Consider the following 10310-nt stretch of genomic DNA (forward strand, 5'->3'; position numbering starts at 1 on the left):
TTGGACATTCTCCCTTATTAGATGCCCATTTCTTTCCCCACCCACAGTCCATATCAGCTTAGCAAAAATATTCTCACCTACTCATATTTTCTTTGCTACTAGTTTGGGGGTATGTTGGGAGCATTTTCATGCTTTGTCTTTAGTTGCATTGAGGAAATGCAAGCTTTTCAGTTTTGGGGTGTGCACATTCGCTTTGCTTCTAACACTTTTTTAGCTTAGTTTTGTACAATTATGAATCTTTCTAATCCTGTAATTCAGTTAAAAAAAAAAAACTCAATATCATTAGAGGCTGCGGATTAGGAAAGCTAGTAGCCCATAGTTGAGAGCTCAATCCAGTAAAAAAGAGCTAGCGGTTCAAAGCAAGTGAAAGGGAGTTTAGAAAAGAAGTCTCTAGGTGGGTCAGGTTTGTGAAAGTAAAGTAGGAGGATGCTAATCCTAGGACAATATCCTTTTCTAGAGTTAGGCAAGATCTTAGCTACTCTCTTTCGTTGTCCAAGGTGGAGGCCCGAATGAATGAGCTCTCAAATTTGTGTGCATTGTGGGTGAACCGAGTAAGTAGAGCTAGTTCAGCATTTGATGCATTGCATATTCAGTACTTTTCTGTGGGGTGTAAAGTGTAGTCTTGCCTTGAGGATAAGCAATGATTTAAGTTTGGGGGTGTGATAACTCTACAAAAGAGAGCTATTCTAGACATTATTAGGGAAGTTTTTGTGCAATTTATTGTTAATGTGTGTCTATTTTAGCTCGAGAAAATCCTGAATAAAATAGAAAATTAATTATGAGATGAAATCTCGAGCAAATAATGTTTTGGCTTAAGGAAGTGCTGAATTCTTTCTATATATCGGCTCTATTATGCAAGATTGAAGTGAGAACCATAGAATGAGATAAACGTTGAGTCCAAAGAGCTGTTGACAAAACACAGTCAAACCTGAGTAGGAGAATGCCGGAGTGTTGCAGGGTTAGAGCATCCCGATTTTGGACAGCATCTCTTTCTGTAGAAATTTATGGGCAGCACAGTAACACGCGGGGTTCTCACTTATGTCCGTACAACGCGCGTTTTACTGATTTTTGCCCTAGTTTTTTGGGGGAGTTATAAAATCCAAGATGTGGGTTGCCTCTTCATCAATTTCCCAGGGGAAAAACCCAAGAGAGGAAATAGCTCCCAAAACGTGCTGAAGACAAGGAAAGCTACCCCCATTTCAAGAAGAAGTCGATGGGAGGAGGCTGGAACTGCTGGTTTCTCACTGGCTGTAGGTTTCGAGAATTGCTCAAGCTTTTTCACCAAATGAGTTGTTTTCTCTCTTTGCCCATTGTATTTTTTTCTCATTCTCCATGAACTAAACCCCATTTTTTGGGGAGACCTTTGGTGTAGCTTGTGAACGAGGCTCTCTATCTGTTTTGTTGCTGTTAAATAGAGTTGATATAATATTTTCATCTCACTGATCTATGCTGGCACATTTATTAGTTTGTTTGATCTTGTATGACTCGGAAGGGTATATAGGTAGCGTGTTTGGCTTTTTTTGTGGTTAGCTACTCTTTTCTAATAGATTTGTGGTGCCTAGTGATGACTCTCAAAATAGATTGTTTTGTGGGCTCTTATTAGGGGCATTTATGTGCGGAAATGTGAGAATCTAGTCCACATGGCCAAAAAAATGTGAAATTCCAATAGTGGACCCTAATTACATGTATAATTCTTAGATGCTCTCAATTATATTATTTAATGCTAAATACTAAGGATTTGTGCAGAAAGAGTAGCATGGCGTTTAGGTCGAGTAGAATGCTGCCTTGTTTAAAGAACTGCTGCTAGATGCTGAAAACGAGCGCAAACCTTGGAAGCTTGCAGTTACCTGGATGCTCTAGAGTAGAGGCTAAAGCAGTACTGCTTTAAGTTAACATCTCTTTTACCACGTTCGTACAGCGTCCCGCGGGTGCCCTAAGTTTTAAGGCCTGGTATTTAAGGAAAGGGGGTCCGAAGCCGACAAATAGGAGACCGATGACAGATTGATTCAATCATTTTTGGAATCATCAATTTCAGGGAATGTTTCTGTTTTTGACGTGGGGACTTTATCGAGGAAGGTGAAGGGTGACAGATTGTTGAGGATTTATATTGTACACCTGAGGAAGCTTTCTACTATATTTTCATTTCTTCAACAAGAACTCCTCTCTTTCATTTTCCTTCTCTTTTCTTCTTTCCATTATGAACTAAACCCCACCTTCGGGGAAGAGTTGAAAGGTTTCTGTAATATTTTTGACTTGCTACACTTTAGAACTTTGAAGTACTGATTTATAACAGAATTGTGTTTGTTTTTTCTTTCTCATTAAACTTGTGGGCCAACTCGTTTAGGGTGCTAGCTTACTTGAGGCACGGAACTCGTTTAGGGTGCTAGCTTACTTGAGGCTCGGAGAGTCCTTATTGAGTTGCTTGATTGTTTAGCTATAGTTTCCTTTTTCCTTTCTGAAACAGGGCAGTGAATACCCAGGGATGGGGTTCACTTTATAGCACCTTTAGACCGCTTTATTTGTTTGCTTAAATTACAATGGAGTTGGGTTAGAGCAAGTGTAGTATCCTTGGAGGAGAGCCATGAAGGTTTGGGTAATCATTGTTTATGGGACTATTAGGTAGTATCTGAGAGTAACAGTATGTCAATCTTCCCCTCCCCAATCTTTTAACTAGTCGTAATCCCCTTATCATTTTCGTTGTATTCGTTGGTTGTTTTTAGGAGCAGATCTAAGTAGTTCTGGCTAGCTTTTGTTTAAATCTTTATACATCTTAAGTTCACAAATCAACGCACAACATATATTTTTTCTTGTTTTGTTTACTTGTGGTATTTCGAAATTACTAACCATTTTATGAGTTATTTTCCCTGAGGAGACGACCTTATTTGGACTACACAACTGAATATTTAGTGTACACTTGTCTGAGTTTCTCCTATTCGTGAGAGAACGAACACTAGGGATAAGATCCGCCTAACCATGCTTATAAACTGTTCTTCATGTTTAGTATTTAGCAACAGAAGTTGTAATATTCTATTTGGGTGTCTCGGAAGGAAACCACGTCAGTTTGAGCATCAGTAGTAATTTTATGCTAGAGCGTCTTCTGTGAACGTGTGAAAGCATGTCACAATCTCCCCCGGTTCCATCCCATTACTGTTTGTTTTCGTTTTTTTTCCCCGTTCTGTTTATTTTGCTACAGCATTTCTTTGACCCAGCATCTGTTAATACTATATTTCTCTCTTGGAATTTCTTTTGTGTTTTATAGTATTTTACTTAGTTTAATTGTACAAACATCGATTATCTTTTATTTGCATTTTCTTGGTATTCTTAAGTGCATGCTTAAAGTAACATTCTTAGTCCATTGAATTTCGACCTTGTTTATACTACAATCAGCATGAATATAGTCTACACTTGCACTTGCATTCACCTAGGTTTGTAGGAATGTAACAAGTTTTTGGCACTGTTGCTCGAGACTAAGCTATTTTACTTTAAGTGTATTTTGCTTAAGAATACGGTTCGTAAAGAGTTTCCTTAGCCATATTTTGGTTGCTTTGTAGGTCGATGTATGATTTCCAAGGGTTAGAATTTTCCTGCTTGATGACAAAAATGAAGGAACGCCTAATATGAGAAGAAATGAGCACAGAATACAAGCAAGAAGAGACGAATCGCAATCCGAATTCGAATCAATCACTGAATATGGTAGTTGAGACATGTATGAGGAGAGGTTGTTGGGGCAACAGCAGCCCTTCCTCTAAATGCTATCCTGTTAGCAGATGACAGGGATAGAGCAATTAGAGCATACATGACTCTGGCATTTTTATAATTTTAATCCAGCTATAGTGGAGCCGGATATAGATGCCGATGAGTTTGAGCCTACACCCGTAATGTTTCAAATGCTTCAAACTGTGGGACAGTTTGAGGGTCATGAATCAGAAGATCCTCACCTCCATCTGAGATATTTCTTGGAGGTCAGTAATTTGTTTAAGATCAGGGGAGTAACGAAGGAAGCATTGAGGCTGAAATTGTTCCCATTTTCGCTGAGAGACAGTTAGGATATGGCTACACTCCCTACCATCAGAATGCATCAGTACATGGAATGAATTGGTAGAAACTTTTTCTATGAAATATTTCCACGAGAAAAAATGCAAAGTTCAGAAACGACATCAATAACTTTCAGTCAATTTTCAGGGGAATCTGTAAGCGAATCATGGGAAAGGTTCAAGGGACTTTTGCAAAAGTGCCCATACCACAGTATCCCCAAGTGTATTTAGAGAGATATATATTTAATGGGTTGAATGAAGCTACGAGGTTAGTGGTAGATGCCTATGCAAATGGAGCTCTCCTATCGAAGTCGTATGCTGAAGCATTCAACATCCTCAATGAATCTCATCTAACTATCACCAATGGTCGAACCCAAGATCAGCTGTGGATAAAAATTCAAAGAGAATACATGATGCTGACGTGCTAACTTTGAAATGTAGGAATGTTGAGTCGGTGACTAAGGCCAGTCTCACCCATACAGATCAAAGGACGAGCCCTCACAGGCAGGAGTTCATAACTCACTCAGGATTGAGAATGAGTTTCCTGGTCAGGTCCTATGAAAATAGTAATCTATTAGTTAATGGTGTTACAAAAGATTGGCTATTTCACGTTTCGATCTTCTACAAACTCATTGTATAACACCTCCACTCACATGTCTCCATGAACGACTTGGATCGAGTCATCTGTAACATTTACAAAGCGGGTCGTATCCATAGTATTGCCAAGATAAGGTACCCACCTTATCCTTATACTATAGAGCCTTTAGGTTATTCCCGGTACATTATTCCATATGTATATCGAGGGTATATCAAATATATACTCAGTATATATACTATCCCGGTTACATGACAATAACCTTGGATGTTTAGTTATTGGATTTGGACAATGCAATGTTATAAATTTAACCACAATTTTTTTAATATGAAAAACACAACTTTATTAAATATAAATTTGTTTTTACATATATTACAACTACGAGTTTAGGGCAACACAACCCAACAAACTCCCACTTGAACTAAACTCTAGTGGGGTGTACAAATCATAAAGCAAAAGGAAATACAATAAACTAGAGCATACACTATACCTATCACATTTCTCTCACTTGCCAGAGACTAATTGTACAACGCTCGTAGACCTACACTTTCTAGATGGCCCTCAAATAGTTTAGCCGTGAGCGCCTTTGTAAAAGGATCAACAATGTTGTGCTCCGAAGCGATCTTTGTGACGATCACATCTTCTCGTTACTATCTCCCGTATAAGGTGGTACTTCCTTTCGATGTGCTTGCCTCTCTTGTGGCTTCGAGGTTCTTTAGAATTTGCCACAGCACCACTGTTATCACAATAAGTGTGACGGGCAAGTTCATGTTTGGAAACGACTTCCAAATCGGTTAAGCACTTCCTAAGCCAAACCGCTTCTTTTGTTGCTTCACAAGTTGCGATGTACTCAGCCTCCATGGTGGAGTCTGAGATGCATCCTCATTTGATGCTTCGCCAAACCACTGCTCCTCCCGTTAAGAGTGAATACTGATCCAACGGATTTCCTTGAATCCTGTAAGGATCAAATCCTTAGAGTCATACACGAGCTTGTAGTCCCTCGTTCTCCTAAGATACTTGAGGAATTCCCTTAACAGCAGTCCAGTGATCATATCCTGGGTTGGATTGATACGTACTGATCATCCCTATTGCATAGCAGATGATAGGCTTAGTACACAACATAGCGTACATCAAGCTGCCCACTACTGAAGCATGAAATATGCGTCTCATATTCTCAACTTCTTGAGGTATCTTAGGACATTGTTCCTTAGATAGATGAATTCCATGTCTGAAGACAATAAGCCCCTTCTTGAAATTTTGGCATTGATTATGGAACAAACATCTTGTTGATATAAGTTGTTTGAGATAAGGCTAGTGTTTTGTTTTAAGCGATCCGTAGGAATTTAGATGCCAAGAACATAATGAGCTCTTCTCCAAATCATTCATTTGGAACTCAATAGCTAGCCACTTCTTATGTCAGTAAAGTATCCTACATCATTCCCAATAAGTAGGATAGCATCCACATACAATACTAAAAAGACTATTGTGTTGTTGACGATTTTCTTGTATACACAAGGCTCATCAACATTTTGGTCAAAACCATAAAATTTGATCGCAGTATCAAAACTTATGCTCCAAGGATGAGATGCTTGTTTCTATCCATATATGAACCGTTTAAACTTGCAAACCTTTTGCTATTGACCTTGAGCTATGAACCCTTTGGGCTGAGACATATAAATACTTTCTTCAAAATTGTCATTCAGAAGGGCAGTCTTGATGTCCATTTGCCAAATCTCATAGTCATAATATGTGATAAATGGATAAAAGTATTCTTATGGACTTGAGTATAGCTATAGGGGAGATGTTTCTTCATAGTCCACCCCTTCCGTTGTGTGTAGCCTTTCCCACAAGTCTTGCTTGTAGGTCTGTACCTTTCCTTCTGCATCTTGTTTACTCTTATAGATCCATTTGCACCCCAAAGACCTGAATTTGAAGTACATAGAGACTCTATTTCCAAGTCCATGGCTTTGACACATTTGTCCTGTCCACATTTTTTCGTTGCCTGTTTGTATGTTAATGGATCCTCGACGCCGTCATCGGGTATAACAACTTGGGTTTCAGTTAAACCCATGTAGTGGTCAGGTTGTGACACAATCCTCCCACTACGTCGAGGCACCCTCAATTCTTGAGGCAGATGCGACTAACGTGATGTGTTGATTCATCAACACCTCTTGTTGAAGTGTCAGCGCTTGATCAACAACTCTTGTAGACGTTTGTAGCCGCTTCGAAAATCTCGCTTATCACTACCTTACTTCGTGGTTTATGATCTTGAACGTGGTCTTCTCTTCCAAGAAGTGGCGTTTGTGGATACAAATACTCTTTTTCTTGAGGATCGAAGATGAGAGATTACAGATCCATTAGCTTGTGCAATGTGATCTATAAGCTTATTGCAAAAACTTTGGCGAACAGGCTAAACTTTTTTCTTGATGAGATCATAGCTCTAATTCAATCGGTCTTTTATCCTGGGACGAAGTATTATAGATAATGCCACAATCGGGTTTGAGTGCATCCATTCGATAAACAAAAAAATTATAGGAAAGCACAGAGTGGCGGTGCTAAAACTAGACATGTCTAAAGCTTATGATAGAGTTGAGTAGGGGTATATGAGACAGGTTATGGAGAAATTGGATTTCTGCCAAAGATTGATTTCTCTTATTATGTAGTGTGTGAAAAAAGTCAAATTTTCTATATTGATCAATGGTGTAGATACCGTATTTGGTCCGGCTTCATTTTAATTTTAATTTTTACTATTTAATTTTTGTTTTATTAAGTTTTTTTTTTGGTTTAAAATAATATAATTACTTTATTATTGGTTATAAGCTAAAGTTTAAATTAAATTAAAAATATAGATTTTGTTTTAAGATTTTGATTTTATATAATAAGAATTAAAAAAAAATAAAGATTTTATGTTAAACAAATGGTTTTATTTTTAACAGAATTGATCTTTTCCTCGTCAAAGTTCCATTCCAGCCACGTAGTGTCTCCTACGCTTTCCTTTCCTTTTTTTCTCTATCGTTTTACTCGACTCACGCATTATTACTGTTATTTTTTTGTGTATTTAAAGGGCACACACACACAGAAAACACACAGCGCAGACAGTTAGAAACTCATCACCGTATCTCTTCTCTTCATCTCTCTTATTCCCACACCATCACCACTTTTCTCCTTCATACCCACGACCTCCGACGACGCAGGGAACGACGCGAACGACAGCAGCACAACCTTCTTCACAGCTTCTTCCAAGCCCGCTGGCACTCCGACTTTTCGCATCCGCGGTTGTGTTTGAGTGAGTTCGTTAAGTGTGTTTGTAAATACGTTGAAAGGATTTTTTTTTTTCTAAATAGGAAAGGCTTTGGAAATCATGCTTTTAATTTGAAACAGATTCTTTTGTTTCTATGAAAGATTTTTTTTTAGAAAAAAAATGTTTTTTTAAGAAAAAGTTTTTTTTTTTTTTTTTTTTTTAAGAAAATGCTTTTAGTAAGAAACCTTTTTTATAAGATAAAAAAAAATCTTCTAAATTAATTTTAAATAAGTTTTGAAATAAAATAAAGATTTTGATATTTTAAAATTTGTTTTAAATAAAAGGTTTTCTTTTTCTAATAAAGAAGAGTTTTTTAAATGAAATAAATATAAATTTTATTTTATTTTAATAAAATATTTACTTTAAAATTTTGGTTAAAATACGTTGAAAAAAATAAAAGTTTTATAAAATAATCTTGTTTAAAAAATTTGGATTCTTTTTAAATTTGAATTCAAGTTTAAGAGATAGTTTTTTATTTAAAATGATTTTTTTTTTTACAAGGTTTACTTTTTTTGTGTAACTTTGTTTTATTTTTTAATTAAAAAAGAATCTTCTGCTGCAGGATTTTAAAGGAGGAGATAAAAACAGAGTATTTTAGAATAAAATCTCATTTTTAAAATTTTTTTTAATGGTTCGGTAGTTATTGTTTTGAAAAGAATCTTAACAAAAAAAAATCATTTTTTTAGCAAATAAGTTTGTTAAAAAGTAAATTGACTTTGTTTTTAAATAAAAGTTTTTTTTCTTTTAAATAATATTATTAATTTCGAAATAAATAAAAAAAGTTATTTATTTTTCTGTTTTAATTTAACAAAATTTGTAGGTTTTTTTTAGTTTAAAAAAATAAATTAAAACTCTTGTTCTTGTAAAAGAATACAATATTTACATCTTAGGATGTTGGAATAGTGGGAAGATGTTTGTTTTTTTCAATGTACATGACCCAAGTTCGAGTCTTTGCATGCCTCATTTTATCATTGTTTTTTCTAAATAATTCTTTTAATAAAAGATTTCCATTAGAGTTTTTTTAACAAAATTCAAAAATACAAATTTGTATTTTAAAAAGGAACACAGCTTAAATCTCAAGGTGATGGCACGTTGATGAGACATTGGAGTGTTATCACTAATGTTGTAACTTCAAGTCTTAATGTTCCATAAAATTAAAATTATTTTTTTTATTTATTATTTTTTGCTAAATAATTATTTTAAAAACTCCAATTACGAAAATTATGACCTTCCAATATTCTCGGGGTGTTAAAATTTTTCTAATGGCCTTCGTGCCACTCATACCTATTAATTCAAATCTTATAACAAGGTGTGAATTAATATAATATGAGACATTTAAAATAAAATAAAACTTTTTTTGGACCAAATAAAATAATAGGATAATTTTTGACAAAATGTGGTACCGTTTTCGAACGGGTATCGTAGGGTGCTAACACCTTCCCTACGCTCAGTCGACTCCCGAACCAATAATCTATTTTCGCAGACCTTGTCTTTATTTTTAGGTGACCAATCACACCTCGTAGATGATTGGTGGCGACTCCAAACCCTTATCTCGAAAGAGACCCTTCAGGGGATGACGTCGGCCGCTCCACGTCGCGATGACGTTGCGACAGCTTGGCGACTCCACTGGGGAATATTAAGAGAGTCAAGCCATTTATTTTGTCGTTTTTATCCTAATTGTAATATGTTTTGGGTCCATTTTTGTTATTTGTTATTTTTTTCAATTTTTGTAAATATTTTTTTATGCATTATGATTTTATTTTGCATCATCACGCATCTCACACACATTCACAAGCCTCCTACCCCTACCCAGGCTTTACCCTTAAGATTAGATCGGAGACTGAGTAGTGTGACCTTCGTGGAATTTTGGTTCCCGTGCAGGCGCATGAAATTCTCCACTCAGGTCAACCATACTGCAAAAGCATATGGAAGATTTGGGGGCCATTATCCTCTAGGTGCATTAGTACATAACTTCACGCTCATATTCATATTACATTTTATTTTTGTTGTGTCATATTGTTTATTTTAAAAAATAATAATAAATAGGGTCAATTTGGCCGAGTTTTAACCATAAGGTTTTAAATGAACCACTTTTTTTTTAATCTAAAAAAAAAAGAAAAGGAAAAAAGCATTTACCTTATTTCTTCCTAACTATTTGCTTAAGTTTAGATAGAAGTGTTGCATTTCAAAGGGGTTGTAAATGTCTCTGTTGTAGGCACATAAAAACTTTTAAACTTATTCAATTATTTAGGAGTTCGTCCTTATAACCCTAAGATTTCATTTCATGCGCATATTCATGATCTTCCCTCCTGGGATGATTTATAGTCTAGCATTACATTTACATGCATTTAGATTGTATATCATATCACTTCGCGGTAAT

The sequence above is a fragment of the Momordica charantia genome (assembly GCF_013281855.1).
Source record: "Momordica charantia cultivar OHB3-1 chromosome 11 unlocalized genomic scaffold, Mcharantia_2.0 BLBB01000011.1, whole genome shotgun sequence".
Lineage (NCBI taxonomy): Eukaryota > Viridiplantae > Streptophyta > Magnoliopsida > Cucurbitales > Cucurbitaceae > Momordica > Momordica charantia.